The sequence below is a fragment of the Sus scrofa genome, chromosome 1, assembly GCF_054392235.1.
Source record: "Sus scrofa isolate SSC_HxYL_T2T_F1_AM1 chromosome 1, Sscrofa_HxYL_maternal_Yorkshire_Landrace_v2.0, whole genome shotgun sequence".
Lineage (NCBI taxonomy): Eukaryota > Metazoa > Chordata > Mammalia > Artiodactyla > Suidae > Sus > Sus scrofa.
In genome coordinates this window covers 5,006,004-5,025,703 of record NC_139383.1, presented here as the reverse complement: position 1 = coordinate 5,025,703, position 19,700 = coordinate 5,006,004, and the positions used below count along the sequence as shown (strand labels likewise).

Genomic DNA, 19,700 nt, shown 5'->3' with positions numbered 1-19,700 from the left:
TCACCAGCTTCCCCAGAGAGACTCCGTTCCAGCTCTGTCCCCACAGAGCTCACAGGCCTCCTCTTTGCACACGTAAGGAAAACAGTGATCTATCAGAGGATGCCCGGAGAGTTTGTATTTAGCTAATTTATTCTAGGCATTTTAAAACCTAGAGATATGAGTGACTATTAAAAAATTGCTCATTAAAATTCTTAGTGTATTTTGGAGTAACCTGGTGGCTCAGGGGGGTTAAGAATTTGACATTGTCACTGCTGTGGCGAGGGTTTGATCCTTGGCCTGGGAGTCTCCACATACCATAGTCTTGGCCAAAAAAAAAAAAAAAAAAAAAAAGTTCTTAGTATGTTTAACAGATTAATCCAATTTATTTATTTTACACATTTTAAAACCTGAAACAAAACAGTATCACTACATAGATTACATCACATAATCAGTCTCCCAGGGGTGTTTGAGTTCTGTATAGAGACACCTGCCCCCTTGGAATGTCCTGGAGGGACTTGACTGCAGTGTGGCCACTGTCAGCTCCATGCTCTTCCGTCTCCCTCAAACGCCATCCTCCCTCGGTGCTCCTTATCACAGCGAATGCTGTTGCCATCTTTCCATCTGGCAGAAATCCCAATGTGCCCTTTTCTTACTCTATCAAATTTCACACCAAACTCTATTTTTTGGTAATTTTCCAAAGTAATCTTCATCCCTCTATCACCCAAGACCAACCTACTATCATCACATTGCACCTGGACAGTGCAATCGCCATCTGACTCACTCCTCCTTAAAAACTGTGCAAACAGTAGTCAAAATACAAAATGAGTTGTGTCACTTGTCTCCTTACAGCCTTCCTTGGCCTCCTTTTTACCCTTAGACCAAAGCTGACTGCCCTTCATATGGCCCATATCACCTGAGGCCAACATCACCTGACTCCTGCTTGCTTCTCTGGCCTTGCCTGAGAAGCCCTTTCTCCTCCTCCAGGTCTATGGGATTTTCTCAGCTTCGCAACAGGCCAGCCCTCTTCTACCTCAGGGCCTTTGCACAAACTATTCTCTTTACCTATAGTTCTTTACACACACACACACACACACACACACACACACACGCTCAACGCTTCCTGCATCAGGCTTCCCCTGAAGCATCCCAACTCAGGGAGCAGCCCTGACCCTCCGCACCAGGTCAAGTCTGTGTATGTCATGCCGGCATCGCACAGCAGAAGTAATGGTTTCTTTAGTGCTCCTCTTCCAGGCTGGACCGAAGCCCCATGAGGTCCGGGACTGGGTCTTCTCTCAACCACCGTATCCTCAGTTCCTAGCACAACAATCCCGACGCCAAACGGATGGTAGAGTCCATCTTTAACTTAATCTTGCTGCCTGTCGAGGTGGGAGAAACCGCAACTTCACAGACAAATGCCTATGATGCCATCAGGAAGAAGCCAGACAGCGAAAGCGGAAGCAACGCCGAGAACGCACGCACCACGGGGGCCCTGGGGATGCTGCGCAAGGATGATGGGGAAGGAGGAGTGGCGTCCAGCCCTGCAGAGGCGGAGAGCGGCCACGCCCGGCAGCGCTCACGCCGGCACCCAGACACTGGGGCCAGGGAGTGATGTGCAGCACACACCACGTGCTGTTGTAAACGTGCTGTAGGTAGATGACCGCACCCGGCCTGGCGCTGCCCACGGTGGGAGCTCCACACGCCTTTGCTGGTTTGATTTCACGGCCGACTCTAAAGTGAGCCTCGCTCTTTCCCCAGGCCGCTGGAAGGAGCGGATGACTCAGCGGTCCGCCTCGTCTCGACACACGTGGTTGCTTGTATCGATTTCACCCCTGAATGGGAAGGAAAAGTACTTACTGTCTGACATGGTTCTGTCGTGTAAATCACTTTTCAAAATTATTCTTACATCTATAAAATTATGCTTATTTTGGAACATGATCTATCTCTATGGAAATGGAGGGGGGAAATGCAATATTTCTTCAGAATAACTATTTACTGACAATTCATACTATTTTATAGTCCGTGCCTTTTGGAATGGATGGGAGTTCATTATTCAGTGGTTTATAAAATCTTGCAGACTGAATGATAAACTCACATCTGTTACAATTGGTATGGATGATAAAACTGGTGTGAACTGTCCATAAATATTTATTGTCAGGAAATATCAGCATGTATTGCTGTTTTTAGGAAAATAATGTGTGTTTTATTATTGATACATAAAGCAGGACATTTCTGTTTACTACACATAATAACATAGTGATGAAATGATATTCTGTAGACTATCAGAGAGGCAGACACAAAGTCAAAATTGGGGTTCTAAAGTTAGTTTTACAAAAACATTGTAAAAGACCATGCTGCTTGTATGAACCCCTTTAAAGTATTAAAACTCAGGGAAATCCATCTTGGCTCAGTGGTTAAAACCTGACTGGGATCCATGAGGATGCAGGTTCAATCCCTGGCCTTACTCAGTGGGTTAAGGATCCAGCATTGCCATGAGCTGTGGTGTAGGTCGCAGATGCGGCCCAGATCCTGGATCCCGCGTTGCTGTGGCTATGGTGTAGGCCGGCAGCTACAGCTCCAATTTGATCCCTAGCCTGAAAACCACCATATGCCATGGGTGCAGCCCTAAAAATTCCAAAAAAAAGAAACCAAAAACCTCGGCTCTTGGGCTGTGGAAATAGTTGACCTCTTTTGCCTTAGAAATAAATATATAAGTATATAAATAAATCTCAGTTAAAAATTTGGGTTTCAGAATCAGGATGTAGTTATGATTTCTGCCATAGAAAACGGAAGGCTGTCAAAGACCATCTCCTGAATAACCAGTATACTCTCCCCTTGCCCTTGGCCCCCACTGGCCCCAGAGACCGTGTGAAACTCTGCGTTCAGCTCAGTTCCCATGAGGCCGAGCTAGGGTTACCCCGACCCTTTAGGCAAAGCCCAGCAGGGTTTGTAGTTCCATCCCAACCAGTTCTGGAGACCCACTCAGGGTTCTCCTTTCCTATACTTTTCTTTTAAATGCTGACTTTCTCGCGTATAATCTCCCAAAATGAACACCCCCGGCCCTAACACGTTGCATGGATGCTCTTTGGACCCTTGACATTGAAGTGTTGGATCCCAGGGCTCCCGCCATGCTTTGGCTGGAGATGTGAGGTTATTGTTCCCTCGTCTACACAGAAGAATCATAACGGAGACGCTCCGGGCGTGCTCTGCCCTGGGTGCCATGGGTGGCTGGAAGCCTCACAGAGCGGGCACGGTTTGGAGGGCTTGAAGGTTTTCAGAGCATACTTGAGTAGAATGCTATGTCTTTTGCTTCGTTGTTTTCTAAGATGTTAAGGAAGTGATCTTTGAGAGGCTAGGCTTCTAGAGCCTTTCTTTTCTTTTCTCCCCACAGAACTTAGGTATTTACTCAAGCAACATTTATTCTCCATCATCTTTTTCAAGCTTGTTTCTCAGAAAAAGATGGTTAGCATATGATACTGGATAGTCGTTGAACTTCACCAAGGCGCTTGTGTTTTTTTCTTCTCTGCATTTTCATCCAATGCACTTGAAATTTGAGGGACTAAGAGTGTTTGAAGTGTTCTGTCATCCATTCGCCTTCAGAATGATGCTGAGCTTTCAGTCACAAGAGCCTTGTACACTTGGGGGTAAAGAAAGGCCCTTCCTCCTCGCGCTCCAAGTGCGTGGAGTTCTGTAACCAAAGCGCTGAAAGCAGAGCGCGTTGGATCCACAAAAGCCCACAGACCTGCGCCCAGGTGTGGCTCTGACCTCTATCAGCTCTGTGATGGCAGACTAAACACTTCCAGTTCCTCAGCCTCTGTTTCTCCATCTGTTAAATGAGGATAATAAGCTCTATTGCGCAGGATTGTTGAGCAAATTAGATTCAATGTCTGTAACATACACACGGAAGAACAAACGCTCCATAACTAACGGCTGTTATTAGCATTATCTGACATTTGAAATTTAAAATGAGGATAAAAGAATTTGGCTATTATCAGCATACCTTTGAGTAGGAACTAATAAAACTAAAATTCCGTGTTACCAGATTTATAATGCTGAATCATTTTATGCAGCTCTTTACCTGAAATTTGAGCATAAAATTAGTTCTTGATTATCTTAGAAAAATAATGCATAGAGAACTTTTTAATCACAAAATAACTACTCATCCATTACACTAAACATTTGAGAATGACTTTTCCCAATTACCTTCCCAGAATACACAGAGAACATAAAGTAGTTTCTGCACAGTATCTAAAATAACTACGATTGGGTGGGTATGTATGAAGCAGAGAATCATCAAATGAATTCTGAAGAGACATGCAAGTGAATTTAGGATTCCCTGTTGTTTGGGGGTGACTTGTTCAGAGGCTTCCCTTCATTAGAACAGTTAACCGAATTGCCATCGTGAAGATCAGAAGACCGTGACCAGTAAAGGTGGAACCAAATGATAAAAGTCGTCCTCCGTCTTGGAGGATGTGTCAAGGTCAGCCGCACGCCATTGCGACGTTAGACGGCAGCCTACAGATGGGAGGCTGAGAATGGTCCCGGGACCTTCTCTGTGCTGGTGTCTGCCCATGCTAGCAGATGCCAGGTTCTGCCACGGGCTGACCTCTGGGTCAGGCACCTGCTGTGGTCCAGAGTGCTTGCCTGTATTGGATTTTGTTTGTTCTAACGTACTGACTTTCCTGATGTGGCATTAGGTGCATTAGGACCAAATCAGTCTAAAGGTGTTTTCCTTTATGCGGTTCCTTTCCTCAGTGTTTCCAAAGCACTCTCCTTAAGGACATCACAGATTGTAAGAATCATTACAATTTTAGCCTTGTGTCGCTTTTTCTTTTGTAAATATCTCCTAATTTTTCCAATGACATCATCAATCTTTTTTAGAAATGATTTTAGTTTTTTGAATGTTTAAGATTATATCCAAAAAGAAAAAATTAAATGAAAGCTAAGAAAGCCTTATAAGTAATCTAGTTCCACAATGTTGTTCTATTGATAACTCCCTGATGACGCCAGTCTAAGTGCCCACAATAATGACAGGTCAACTAAGGTGACACTCACCATGAACATAGTACACACACCTGCTGCTGATCCCAGGAGGGAGCTGTTATGATCCTCTTTCAGCAGAGCTAAGTGACTTGCTCATCAGGTTCCATGCAGGTGGGCCCGTCGCTCTCAGCCTCTAGCACAGGCCTGTGTCTTCTCTAGACCACCCCCACCCACAAGTCCCTGCCCGTTCTCACTCTGCGCCGGCTTCAGATTCAAACACATACACACACACAGCAGTGACTGAATGACTGTCTTAACAGGATGAGGTTATAGTCAAAACCTATTTTTTAGGAGAAAATTTCCCAAGGCACCGAAAATGTTATATCAGCACCCAAATCTTAAAGCTATAGCTGCCTCTTTCTCTGGCCTATGAAAATGGAGTTGATTAAGCCTAGATCCGACCAAAGGGAAGAAGCAGCCACAAAGCTGGCTGTGGGGAGGAGGGGCTGAGAGCCCCTAGCCTTCCCCCGCCCCTCCACCAGGCTACCTGTGTATTCCTCGTGTGAACTGGGCTAATCTCTTCATGTCCTGAACACGCCGTTGCTGAAACTCCAAATGCACATGGTAGTAATAGCGCTCACCTCACAGCTTATTACAGAGATGAAGCAAAACAACACGTTTAAGCACAGCTTAGCACCTGGCAGTAGAAAACACTCCACAGATGTTAGCCTTGTTATAATTATTACGTCCTGGCTCAAAGGAGGGCATCCAACTAGGTGCTCAAGGTAAATCCAAGGTCAGGGAGAGGACCAGAGTCAGCCAGGAGAGGGTGTCTTCTTAGGGCCTCCTCTGTGCCTCTGATCTGCCTCTTTGATCTTGTCCTTTCTCCTCAAGGATTCTTAAGCAAACCATCTCCTACCAGTTCTAACACTGACTTCCCTTAGAGGAAGCACCAACTGCCTGACGGTCCAGGCAGTCAGTTTAACTTAAAGCCCTCACGCTCCTGGCCTCAGTTCTAGTGGCTTCTCCCTGGGTCTTTCTCCACCTCCAGATGACCCCTCTGCTGGCCAGCTTTGGTCCTGCCCTGTCACCTGGGTCCCAGTGATGGAGGTACAGCAGGGTCCCAGACACCTTTCCATCCTGCAGCAGTATTAACCCCTCATATTTATTTTGCCAAGGAACCTTTTCTTCAGCACCCACTCTTTTAAGATAGACACTCTAGATGACTCAACGATGGTTCCCATCTTCAAGGAGCTGAATTCCTGTCAAGGAGATAGTTTCACGATACCTTTAGGATCGGTTTCTTGATGAGAAATAGTGAGAGAAGCATAGACACTTTGTAAATGATTAAAGGAAAGAAAAATGTCTTCTGGCTTGTGTGATCAGGAGAGGATTCAGAGATAAAACAACTCGTATAGATTGTAATAAGCAGAGATGGGAAGGAAATCAGCATGAAGGAAAACTGAGAAGGTGGGGAGCCCTTAACTCTTGTCTGGGGACAACAATTGTCATTTGCCTGGAGCCCGATGCTCCTGTGGGAGAAGATTAGATGATAAGGATTGGCCTCCAGCCCACTCAGGAGGGCTTGATGCCAGGCCAAGGAAGCTGAAATTTACTCAACAGATAATGGTAAACTTCTGAGTGTTTTCGGCAGTGGAGAAATGCGAGGCAAGCTGAGTTAATGAAGGTTTAATTAGGTGGTTGTGGAGGAGGAATCTGAGCGGCTGGGAAGACGAAAGGCAGGAGAGGACAGTGGAGACGTTATTGCAATGGTAAGGCAAGTCTGGGGACAGCGCTTAAGGGACAGCGTGTGACGGTGGCCGTGGAAATGGAGAGGATGACCAGCCTTGACAACGGAAGGGCTATGGCGTGTGGGAGGGGTCTGAGTCATTCTTCTCACACTTCGCCATGTGGCAAGTCCAAATGCTTTTGGCAACGTAATCCAATGTCTAACATTTTTCATAGAACAAAATTTTTACTAAAATAAAGCATAAATATATTCAGAATGAAGGGGAAAATGTCAGAGGACACCTCTGTCATTGAGCCAGTGTTTGTTTTAAATAGTGCATAATTCAAATGTCACTTCTGCATGGACTCGTGGTGTTCTTTCATAGTATTGAAAAAGTCTAAACCAGAGTAATTCAAAGTTCTGTTTCTTCTGATTCCTTTAAAAAGCTTTTTTTTTTTTTTTTCATTCCTTTCAAGTTCACCGTGATAGCAAACGAGCATTACCTTCCGACTAGGGCTTGTCGAAATGAGTAAGCAATCTCACACCCTTGCAAGGATTTTTTCAAAGATAGAAACAGATATAGATTGATCCTGAATGTAAAATCAAACATAGTGCTAATATTTAGACATCTTCCCAGTGTATCCATGAATTATTCAGGTTCCTAGAAAAGATTTTGCATGACTTCCCTTTATACTTAATAGGAAAGGTTTAACAGCAAGCGAAGTTTCTAGGAGATCCTATGAAGCATGTCGTTCTTTGGAGAGTTTAATGACACTTAGGTCCTGGGCAGAGTCAATAATGAACGATTGATCTCGGCTTCCACAACAGATGGAAGTGCCTCACATCCTTCCTGCCAAGCTCACAGTCCACGTGCCTGTGTCCACATGGGCACAGCCGTGCAGGCACCTTCCTGGGCAAGCTGTTGTGTGGGTGCCAAGTTACCTCTGCTTTTGGAGTATCTAGAGGCCCAGAGCCAGCCCTTGTCTCCTCCTGGTAATCAAGCAGGCTTTACAAACGTCAATGATTCAGTTCAACAATAAAATTAAGTCTTATGCTCATTTCTGGGTGATCCAAGGCAATGAAGCCTTCTCAGCCAGATTGCCGTATAGAGTTGATAGTTACATCAGGAACTACGAAATATAATTTTTGGAAATTTCAGTTATTCCCTATATACATATGGCCCACGAGGTCAAACATGTTTGTAACTAAAATGTTTATCTTCCACAATATGGGGATAAAGAAGGCGCTGTAACAATAAGACAAACATACCTAATGATAGTGCACGTGACTGTGAACATAAGTACTCAAAAGTATGACATGTCTTGTTTTGTTTTCTTTTCTTTTTTAGGGCTGCACCGGCAGCATATGGAAGTTCCCAGGCTGGGGGTTGAATCAGAACCACAGCCACACCAACGCAGGATCCAAGCTGGACTGCGACCTACACCACAGCTCACGGCAATGCCAGATCCTTAAGCCACTGAGCTGGGCCAGGGATCGAACCTGAGTCCTCATGGATACGAGTCGTGTTCATTTCTGCTGCACCACAATGGGAACTCCCAGAAGTATGACATGTTGGCTCTAGATCGATAAAGAATATAGGCTTACGGTGTTATGAGATTTTTAATGGAGCTTTTAGTCATTTTTGAAAGTTAAATAAGGATCTAGAAAATCATATTTTTTCAACATCAACAAAGAATACAAAGGACATAACTGTGAGAAGAAAACAAAAGTATTAACCGCATTTCGATACATCCTTACAAAGTCTGGTAATAATATCTTCCAGTACTTTCCTATTTTCCTATTCCAACTAGATTTTATCTTGGCCAAAATACTATCTAGCCTGATCCCTCCAATAGTGATTACAGAATATGACTCAATTTATTTCTTTAAGGAAAAAAAGTGAACTTTATTTTGGTTAGGAAACAGAATATTTTAATGAAAATGATGTAAAACAAAAATGCAATTGTAGTAAAATAGATGAAGGAATTGTACTTCTTTGTATTAAAATATTTTTCATAAAACATTAAAAATATATTAATGAGAATTTAATCTCATATAAGGAAGTTAATCAGCTATAATGTTGCTTTATGTATGTTTCTATGAAATTTCATGGAAATAAAACAAATTATGTCATCATGATATTGTTTTGTATCCCCTACGGAAATATTTTTATAAAACAATTTAAAAAGCATATTGCAGAGGGAAAAAAAATCTCAAGCAGTGAAGATGGTAACTTTAACCAAGTTATTTTCATGGAGAGGAGAGGAAAATTACTAAAAACAATATTTAGATTTAAAATTAATCAATAAAAATCAAGCTGCCAATGTTGATCTCACTTTTCTCCAAATATAAAATGTAAAATTTCAACTCAAGGAAAAGAAAACATAGGGGAAAACTTGGAAAAGAAAGAAATATCTTGAAGGATCAGATACAAACTTTTTCCCTCACAGTAAATTTTCTGACCACCATACCTGTCCTTGCATTTAATTTGTGCCGATCACAGTGACTCAACATTGTTATTTGCGCATTAATTCCACAGGTAATTCCGAAGCTATAAAGCTATATAGAGGAAAAGCAGTTTTCATTCAGTTGAATAATATGTCCATTATTAAGGAAATTATTTAATACGACTTTTTTTAGTTCATCTTGTTTTCGTATGTATCAGAATCAAATTTCTTGATCAAACTATCCATAAAGACATTTGGTTACATTTTAGAATTGAAAGTCAAATCTCACCTTTCCATATCTCAGGCTCCTACAGGTAAAACTGTGGTAATAACATTACCAACCTCACAAGGTGGTTGAGAATCAAAATTAAAGAAGCCAAATGCACCAAAGACGCTTACACAGCTAGTGCCTACAATACGATAGGAATCACATGGCAATTCTTTCCACATAGGAAGAATTAAAATGTAAGGAACAGACTTCCGGTTATAAAATAAGTCCTGGGGATGGAAGGTACAGCATGGTAATTATAGCTAATAACACTGTAATGCAGGCAGTTCCCGTCATGGCTCAGCGGAAACGAACCTGACTAGTAACCATGAGGATGTGGGTTCAATTCCTGGCCTCGCTCAGTGGGTCCGGGATCTGGTGTTGCCATGAGCTGTGGTGTTAAGTCTCAAACACGGCTCGGATCTGGCGTTGCTGTGGCCAGGGTGTAGGCCGGCAGCTCTAGCTCCAGTTCAGCCCCTAACTTGGGAACCTCCATGTGCCATGGGTGCGCCCCCTCCCCCCCCAAAAAAAACCCAAAAATAATAATAATACTGTAAGTATTTCTATATTTGGAAGTTGCTGAGAGGGTAGAGTTTAAAAGTTCTCATCACAAGGAAAAAGGTTTGCAACTATAAATGGTAATGGATATTAACTAGACTTACTGGGGTGATGACAACATATATAAACATCAAATCCCTATGGCGTACACCTGAAACTAATGGAATGTTATATGTCAGTTATGCCGCCATTAAAAAATTAAAATTTAGATTAAACCTATATGAATTTGACATTTTTATAAGTCAAAAATTGTTCAATATTGGCAGTGTCACGTGGTTAAATATAAATAATTTCATTATTATTCTTAGAGGCACAGGCACATTTTAAAATCTTAAATGCATTCCAGTTTCATCTCCAACTCTGGTTTCTCTGTTATTTGAATTCTTCTTGGATATAGAAAGAAGAATGACATAAACCGAAATATATTTAATACCAAATATTCCCCGGAGATTAGGAGGGACCCCCTTTCCAAAGTGATTACAGGATCAACTGTCAGAAATTTCTGAGAAAACTGGGTTTGACCATACTGACCCTGAGCTCCCTGAGAGAGGAAGCAAGTTGTGATGGAAATAACTCCGACTTCAGCTTTAGAGAAACCTGTGATTAAACCCCATCTCTGACCATTTACGCATCTGCACAATGCGTAGATTTGGCTTATTGATGCGTATGCTATCTGCTCAAGAGGCGACCCTGGAGGGACGTGAGGGACGCCAACACTTGTCTAGTGCCCAGTACCTGTCCAGCTTTGGGCTAGGTGCTTAATACAGGTTAGTGTATTTAATTCTCACCACTACCCTGTGATGAGGCATTGATACTGATGTTATAATGATGATTATAGTGTTAGAAACACCAATACCATGCTTACGCATGTGTGACCAGAATTTTACCTACTTAAGATTTCATCTCTATGCCGTCACTTACCTAAGTACCTGGGAGGAGAAATCATTATGTACCTTTCCATCCCCTTCATCCTCGTCACCAACCTCACGGAACTGCTTGAGGATTAAGGGAAGCAACGTAAGACTCCACTTGATGCTGACACCTGCTCTCCGCAGAGGGTCAGTTCAGTATCCTGAGGCCCCAGACGTGTTTCCAGGACCGGAGAGCACGGACCTTCGCTCAATCAGAAGTTTGCCCAACAAACCGCAGGCAGGATGCCATGGTCACCTACCTCCTGGGAGCGAGAGACACCTCTGCGGCTCCGCTAGGGTCTGTGTCTGCACAAGGCAGCCCACGCCCTTCTCTGGGTCACCTTCCTTCAAGCCCACGGTCCCCTGCGTCTTTGGTAGACTTTTGAGATCTTGTTTTTGGTAGAATTACAACTGCATTCGGCAGAAAATAGAGACCCCTGGAGTCTACTCTGCTCCCCAAATTCTGATTTGCCATCTTAAGGTTTTTTAAGGAAAGAGTAGAAAAAATTAAAAGTGAGTCAATTTCGTTCCCTCAAGCAAAATAACAATTTTAACAGGACTTAAAGGAACTTAGAATTTGAGTAGTTTTATTTACCATGTGGCTTTTTAGATCCGTAACATTTGGGGTCCTAGGTGTGTAGTTTCCTAGAGGATTAATCACTGGTTCCCTGACAGACTCATCACTGAAGAAGGACCGTAGCAGTGGGCTAACATGTGCAGCCTGGATGTGTTTCATGGGTTATATTTTACCTGGGTCTTTGAGAGAGCACTGATTAGACTTGCCAGTAGCTTGTCCATATAAGAAAAACAACTGTAAATGTTCCACACTGATCTCTGTAAACAGCTGGCTTTTTCTTAATTTTTAACATTCCATCTTGTAACAGGCTGTAACTACATAAAAGGAAGTGAAAAATGTACAAGAAATACCCAGATAGTTCAGAACTAAGGGTCATGTGTCCTGAAATAGCTACCCAAATAATGACATTTATCTTGACTAATGGAATGGCACCTCAATTATCAATCTGACCTTGTCAGAGCTCAGCACCAATCAGGTTCAAAGTCCTTTCGTCGAGTTTGTTTTCACCTTAAAAATCTCCTCTCGATGTCATATGCAACTTTCTTCCCACTAGAAAGCTTTGTCTTGTTAAAGTTGCAGTAAGAGGTAAAGACATTTTTTCCCGGTGATTCAGTAACAAGGGCCCACGGGTTAATCACCTGGCCTCAAAACAAAATGGACCCAACAGTGCTCATCTGTGCCTGAAAGAGCTATCAGTCCACCCACTGAAATGCGTCTCCTGCCGGAGGTCACGGTTAAGGGTACTGGCATGGCTTTACGAGGAGGCTCAGGTTGCAGCTGTCTGCACTATCCCTAGCCTGAAGATAAATAGCAGACTTCAGTTTCCACTGCTACTGGTCTTTTAACATTTAGGGAGAACAAATGCTCTGGCTTAGCTCCGTCTGCATCCGGCTTGTACCTCCCGGTGCCACCTTCATCTTTAGGGGCTCCCCATGCAATACAAAAAGGTAGACATGCCAACACAGGTTGTAGTATATCACAGAGTTAACATTTAACAAATGAACACTTCGCACAGATAAACCAAAATAACAGTGATTTTCCATGTGGCCTCATGTGTAAATCATCCAATCTGAAGGTCACCCCCAAAGTCTTGATTTAAGGTACACTGTAAGTGAAGGCTGGACTCGCCCTCTCATGAGGTCCCACCTATGACTAGCCTGGTGGGTCACTGAGCATGGTCCTTCAGAGAATGACCTAGGAAGCAAGAGATGGGTGGGTGGTGGGTGGACAGATGGATGGGTGATCCTAAGGAAAGGTGTAAAGAAGCCTTTTAGAAATCTCCACATTATAAATGTTCCTCCTTCTGGAGGTGATAATCCATTAAGTTACTCAAAGTAATTGAATTTATTATGCTATTGCCTCCACATTTCTGAACACAATCCCTCCGATTCTTTCAGTTCCCAGGGTACCACTGCCCCGGGCCACCTCTAGAAATTACAGCATTTCTTTTCCACCCTCCACTCTCTGAAATAGTGCTGATTCAGACAAAGGAAGAGAGCGTAGGATATCTAACTGCAGAGATCTGTCCACTCCCTATTCCCAGGATGTCAGGAAACTTTGTTTATCTTGTAAAAATGACCCAATAAATAAACAGACTAAAGATAAGAACAAATCATTCTCACAAGTGGAAAAAAAAAATCCATGTAGCAAAAAAAAAAAAAAAAAAATGCATTGGGAAATGTTAGCACACCTTAGTAATTAGAAAAATATTAACAAAGTAACATTTTATATGTACTGAATTAACAAAATTTACAAAATTTTTTATTACGACATCCAGTGCTGTGATAAACAGGTAAGCTCTTACGTTGCTGGTAACCTAAGTTGGCATCCTTTCTGAAAATCAATATGGATATATATATATACCAATAACCTACTAAGTTTTTGTATTCTTTGAAGCAGTAACCTCACTTCTGAGAATTGTTTCAAGGAAATAGTAGAACTAAAGAAAAAGACTGTATACACAAAGATACAGTCATTATTGCATCGTTATCCAAAACTGTGAAAACCTGGCAGGAGACAGTGTCCCTAACTAGGGAGGGTCGACGTCCGTCATACCCCTTCACCCCAGAGCTGTTAAAGTCATTAAAAACTGCAGTTATATGGAGCAGCGTCAGCAGTGGAAAGAGCAACCGCAAAGCCGGGTGATACCGTGCTCTCTGATGACAACTTGTTCCAACCTCAAGGCCTTTCTTGCAGTGGCTATTCTGTGCAGCACATTCTTCCCAGGCTGCTTGTTACAATGCTGGCTTACTCTCAGCATTCAGCACTCAGCTTGAGTTTAACCTTCTCAGCAAGACCTTCCTGGTCACTGGCCCAAGCTGATCCCTCCCAGCCCCTCTCTGCCACAACCCATATTTTCATTCCTTGCTAGAACTTCTCACTCAAGTACTCTTGTTCTGTCTGGTTTATCAGGGTATTAACATCTGCCTCCTCTTCCAGACTGTGAACTCCTTCTGTACCCCTCTAGTTCTTCACTCTACCCTCAGCTCCTAGAACCCCACACCGTTGACCTTCCTAAAATCACAGAACTTAGACCACCACACTTGGGGTCAGATTAGAACCCAGCTCCTGATTTTCTCCTGGGATTTACATCCCTCTACCTTCTCCATGGGCCTCTCCCTCAGCCCACGCCCACAGACATATCGGGGTAGTTGAGTTCCCCAGTTCCTGACTCCACACCTGGAGCTGTACCATCTGGAAGGAGAGAAAATGACAGATTTGCTGTCATCCCAAAGCCAGGGAATTTGTCCACAAGTGCTGGCAAAGCCAGACTCCTTTGACTCCTAAAATCCCCACCAATAGAGCTGCTCTCGTGAACCAAAGATCTCTGTAAAAATATGAGCAGCTGAGGCACAGGGGCTCACATCACGTGGCAGATCTGCAAATCTAAGAATGTGTATCTTGTGCATAGAAGCATGTAGAGGGCAGCGTTCCTCAGCAGACAGTATTCCAAAAGGCTGAAATTAAACGGGATGGTTTATTTAGAGGCCTTGGGGGGTTGAAGGATGATTGATCCCTGGTAGGGAACCCCAGAGTGACGGCCAGAAATCAGCTGAGCCCTTGGACCAGTTTTCTCCACCAATCTGAAGGTTTTTCCTCATCCAGATTAACAGAAGTCGGCAAGTGTGCTTGCTTGCCAGGATGTTTGCCAAGGTCACTCAGAGCTCTGGGTCTACCATGCAAATGTCAGATTTGAGAGCCTGTCCAGGAGTGGGAGCCAGTGCCCACCATCATCCCAAGGGGCCTAGGGTCATGGTTTGAAAAGTCCAGAAGTGTAGAGAGGGCCTTGGGAGTCTCAGAGGTCAAAGTAGCAACCCATGCAGTGAAGGGGGGAGATGGGGTGATTTGGGCTACAATAGAAAAAGCAGGAAAGCAAGTTTTCTAAACCTCTCCATCTTGGTAAGACATGAGCCAGAACGTTGCTCCAGTTCTCCCTTCTGTTCTACTGTCTCCTCCAACATAGCTGTTACCTTGTGGTCAGCAATAGGCAAGGACACCTCCTCTCCCCCTATCTCTCCACTCAACTCAGCGACTTGCTTGATATACAATCAGAATTATAACACATTGTCATAAGTATGTATTAAGTGCCAATTAGTGCTCCAAAACACAAAATCAGGAAATGTGAATATATGTTATTTTCCAAATATTAGGTCTCATAGGAATGCTATGTGTGTGTGTGTGTGTGTGTGTGTGTGTGTGTGTGTGTGTGTCATATTTTATATGACTTGAGGCACAAGGATCAGGTTTGCATTCAAAAACTAAATCCACATTTTCCTGTTGGTTTACAAAGTCTACATTTCGCACAGTCAGCCAGTAATCTAAGGAATAGGGTAATCTACTCCTGAAGTTAGAAAAATCAGGTCTTTGCTGAAGCAAAAGAAAAAGAAACAAGACAGCCAGGGCTCAGATGGTCAAGCCTGAGTTCATACGCCAGAGGACAAGAACAATCTTTCCCCATTTATTTAGGCACCAACATATTAAACTCAACCTGAGGAGAGAGGCAAATGAGGGCAGCTAGTGCGCATAAGTTTATGCCATACATTGCTTTGCTTATAAAGTCCCACAAGCACATGCCTTGATCATGATCTAGACAGGGTCCAAGGAACCCATCTAGATTAGAACAAACTGTGCCTCAGTAACAAACATCCCCAGCAGAGCAGCTCTGTGTTTATGGTGAGTCCAGATGACTGACAATAAACTCACTTTCGGAGTTCCCCTTGTGGTTCAGTGGAAATGAATCCAACGAGTATCCATAAGGATGTAGGTTCAATCCCTGGCCTCAATCAGTGGGTTAAGGATCCAGCATTGCCATGAGCTGTGATGTAGGTCACAGACGTGGCTCAGATCTGGCACTGCTGGAGCTGTGGTGTAGGCGGCAGCTGTAGCTCCGATTTGACCCCTAGACTGGGAACTTCCATATGCTGCATGTGCAGCTCTAAAAAGCAAAAAAATAAAAAAGTAAACTCACTTTCTTGCAGGACTTGAAGTTAAAGCAGCTCACCTCTGCTCTTTCTCTGAGGCTATAGAGAGCCCATTTTACAAATGAAAAAGCAAAAAGCTCACTCCATGGTGTTCTGGGGGTTTGTCTTTGTGTCCAGCCCAGGGAGTGTTGAATTATAAGCAGTCTACTGTTACCTGGAAGGTTGGGGTACAGATGTCACAGAAACTACAGTAATAATAATTGTTGAAATTTATCAACAGCTTGTTATATTCATAAAGACACAGCATATGTTATTTTATCCTCAAACCTATCCTTACAGGTGGTAATTATTATACCCATTTCAGTCAGGGATTCCGAAGCAGGCCAGGGCGCATCCTTGTGCTCGTGGCCTCAACCCCATGGGGAGGCTCCTGTTTGTTTCCAGTTGACTTTGTCTGGACTCACCTACTCTGAAAATCCTGATTCAGAGGAAAGTAATTGTGTGCACTAAACTGAGGAATTTTAAGAGATAAAAATGTAATGTAGGCAAATAAACAGTCTTTATTCAAAAGTATCAAAGTCAGCATATTTCACCTATCAGCATTTCCAAGAAGCTTTAGTTTCAATTCTTGTGCAAGCCCAATTTTGCTGCCATGGCAAATTAAATGGCCACATTTTTTCATTTCGTCCCCATGATTTAGCTACCTCCCTGTTTCTTACCATGCAGCCAAAACTCTGATTGGACTTCAACAAAGCCCTGAACATTTGTAAAAATGGAGCGAGGCGCACGCAAATATTTGCAGCTTGTGCTTGCATTAATACACTTGCTGGCAGAGCGGATGTCCCCTGCCGCATTGAACTAACCAGCGCAGATGCTGATACAAGTTGATAGTCAGAGCTTTGAAAGATATTTCGAGGTTATTTAAACTGAGACAGTTATAAAAGTCTTGAAGGTTTTAGCTCTGTCACTTTTACAGCAGTTAACTCTGTTCAGCCCCACAGATTGCTTTGATTTGTTTGTTAAATATATTATTTTTGCATTAATTGAGTTCATTTGATGAGATAGATTTTCACTCGGTAAAATTTCCAGCTAATGGCTTGGAAATCTATTAGATTTTGCACCCAGTGATTCATCTTAGAATTTTCAAAGTGGAGATAGTTTAGGCAAGCTGAGATAAATCACCGATAATCGAGGAATCATCTCATCTGCAGAAATGGTGTGATGTGTTTGTTCACTGAAAGCCCCATTAGTGAGTTTATCTATCTAATTATTTTCTTCAGCAGAACAAAGGGTACATTAAGGCCAGGAAGGTCGTATATGTTGTGGTTCTGTGCCCCGCTGTGCAGCTATTCATCTACAGTGATTTAACCGAACCTCGTCTCGACCGGGGTCACCAGTGTAGACACACAGGCTTCCAAGTTCTGAGTTCATTATGAAGATGAAAGTCCTAACAAAGATAATTTGAGGAGACTATCTCCCCGTGGTTTATTGCGTTTGCTGATAAAACTTGTTAGAAATCCATGATTTCTTTTTTCATTTTTGTACCTCAAATGCAAAAAAAAAAAAAAATTTAGAACTAAAAAAGGAGTGTATCATTAATATTTATTGGAAGTGAAAAGCCATGCTAACAGCTGTCATTCTGGCCCAGTTTTAAAAGTTTTCAGCAGCATCTAAAAGCAGTAAAATTATTTCCAACAGGTTTTCATCCTTCCTGAAAGCAGCAATCAATATTTCCTTTCCAATTGAAATCATTTATTTGCCTGACTGAAAAGCATCATGAAGCTATGTAAGAAATTATATTAAGCAAAAATTAGATATTCAATGAAATAGGATAACCTGATTTTTTCCATTCTGGAGAAAGAAAGTTTTCTCAGATGTAAGGCTGGTCCAAGTAAACCCCACTTTAAAATCAAGAAGGATTTTGGAAAAGCATGTCTTTTCCAAAGGCCATCTAACTATATAGACCCTCTACGTATTTAAACTCAACCTTTCTGAATCCACATAAATACTATCTCCATGGATAAGAACTCGCCAGTTTGGAAATAATAGATAAGAATAAGAATTAGGCAGATTTGGGACACTACATTCAAGAGACAATTTATTTAGAACTGAATTTGCTTGTATGGTATCTGAAGTCTGTAAACACACAAAATACTAATTCATTCATTCATTCATCCCTTTTATAAATAATCAATTTATGTTTGATGCCAGCAAACAAAGTTTACAAGTCGTGTGATCCTATCTCAAGCGATAGTGAAATGTAGAAGAAAACTAAGTAACTTAACGCACTCCCAAGGGTCCTGAGTGACCTGTGAGGGAGGGAGGGTTACTGGAATTCAAAAGAAAGATGGTCATGGAGTCCACCTCACGGAGGACGTAAACCCCAAACTAGCCTTAAAAAAGAGGTAGGGTTGGGTTTACCGGAAGGGAGAAGGAGGCACGTTCCTATGGGGAATTTTTAAAGACATGAATGAAAAATGCGGGCCTCGGGCCGGGGAGAAATGCAGGTGTGAGTGGAGCAGGTCTCACTGGGAGGAGCAGAGTACAAGGCGGACTTCATAAAGGAGAGCAGATACAAAGGGCCCAGGTGGCCAGGGATTTGACCCATCCTATAACGCGGAACTGTTGCTTCTGAATCAGGAGAGAAAGCGATGAGGAAAAGCCATGTGCAGAGGGTAAATCAGGAAGAGGGGAGTTTGTGTTGGCTACAACCAGGGCCAGAGTCGTGGCTCTGGGGCTGGATTTACTAAGCAAACCCGCCACACACAAACGAGAGCAATCTGACCCAGGGAAGGAGGCTTCAAAGATGAGCTCACACTGCCAGTAAAGTGAGCACTTTCCTCGTGGGTGCCACTTGAAAACCCCCACACAGGCACTAGATTCCATCAAATACTATTCGAGAATTAAGACAGTTTCCTGAAGAAACACTGGAACCTTCCCCCATCTTCATGGACCATGGGAACCTTGAACTTTGGTTCATAAACTTCCCCAACATCTGTGACTTGAAGTTGGCTTTTTTTGAAGGCTATAGAAAGACCATCCAGATACCTACAGAGTCCTACTTTTTACCTGCTTACCCTCTTCCTACTGTTCCACAGTGACAGGTGTCCCCAGCACCTCAGGTGTGGGCCTGCCAGGTGTCCCTGGACAGCTCTCAGGCTGCTTTTGTCTCCTGCACATGAAGTCCTCATGGCTTCCCCATCATCTGCAATACTGTATGGCTAAGACCCTCAGCTCTAAAAAAAAGTCATCAGTGCTCATAAAGATAGGAGGGAGGGAAATGTGAGGTTAATCCTAGAATTTCCCCCTAGTCCTCCTGTAGCGCACAGCCCTGGAAAAAGTCCTTGAAATCAGTCAGCCTTGATTTTGTCTTCCTGCACATATTTCAGCAAAGGATGTCATTATTTCAAGGACCTATGCAGAAGGAAAGATAGCATAATCATCTGTATCATAAAAGTGAAGCAAAGATGAACAGTTGCCTCCCTAGGAAACATGACTTGATTGCTAGCAGTGCCTAGAATATCTGCCCCAGCATTTATTCACCTAGCCCCTCTCTCCTGATGATATTCCCTCTCTATAGGGTTGAGAGTCTTCTAGAGTTAGAAGGGCAGAGGTCCTGCTCCCGGGACCTGGCATAGGAGGCTTAGACCTCTCTTTCCGGATCTTATCAGCCTCCTCATTGTTCCTCAGCAGGCAGCCCAGGATCACCAGCAGCTCGTGCCACTTTACCAAGTGACTTCCCCTCCTAAACCTCAGTGTGCCCCTCTGTGCTGACTAGTGATAGTATCTAGCTCATAGGACTATCCTCAGCTTTCAATGACATTATGCTA

At 43.1% G+C, this 19,700-nt stretch overlaps 1 protein-coding gene across 1 annotated transcript in view; it reads left to right on the top strand.

The window, feature by feature from the left end:
- Window positions 1–19,700, top strand: part of PACRG (parkin coregulated) — a 500,701-nt gene that overhangs the window by 469,026 nt on the left and 11,975 nt on the right. The window lies entirely within an intron of this gene.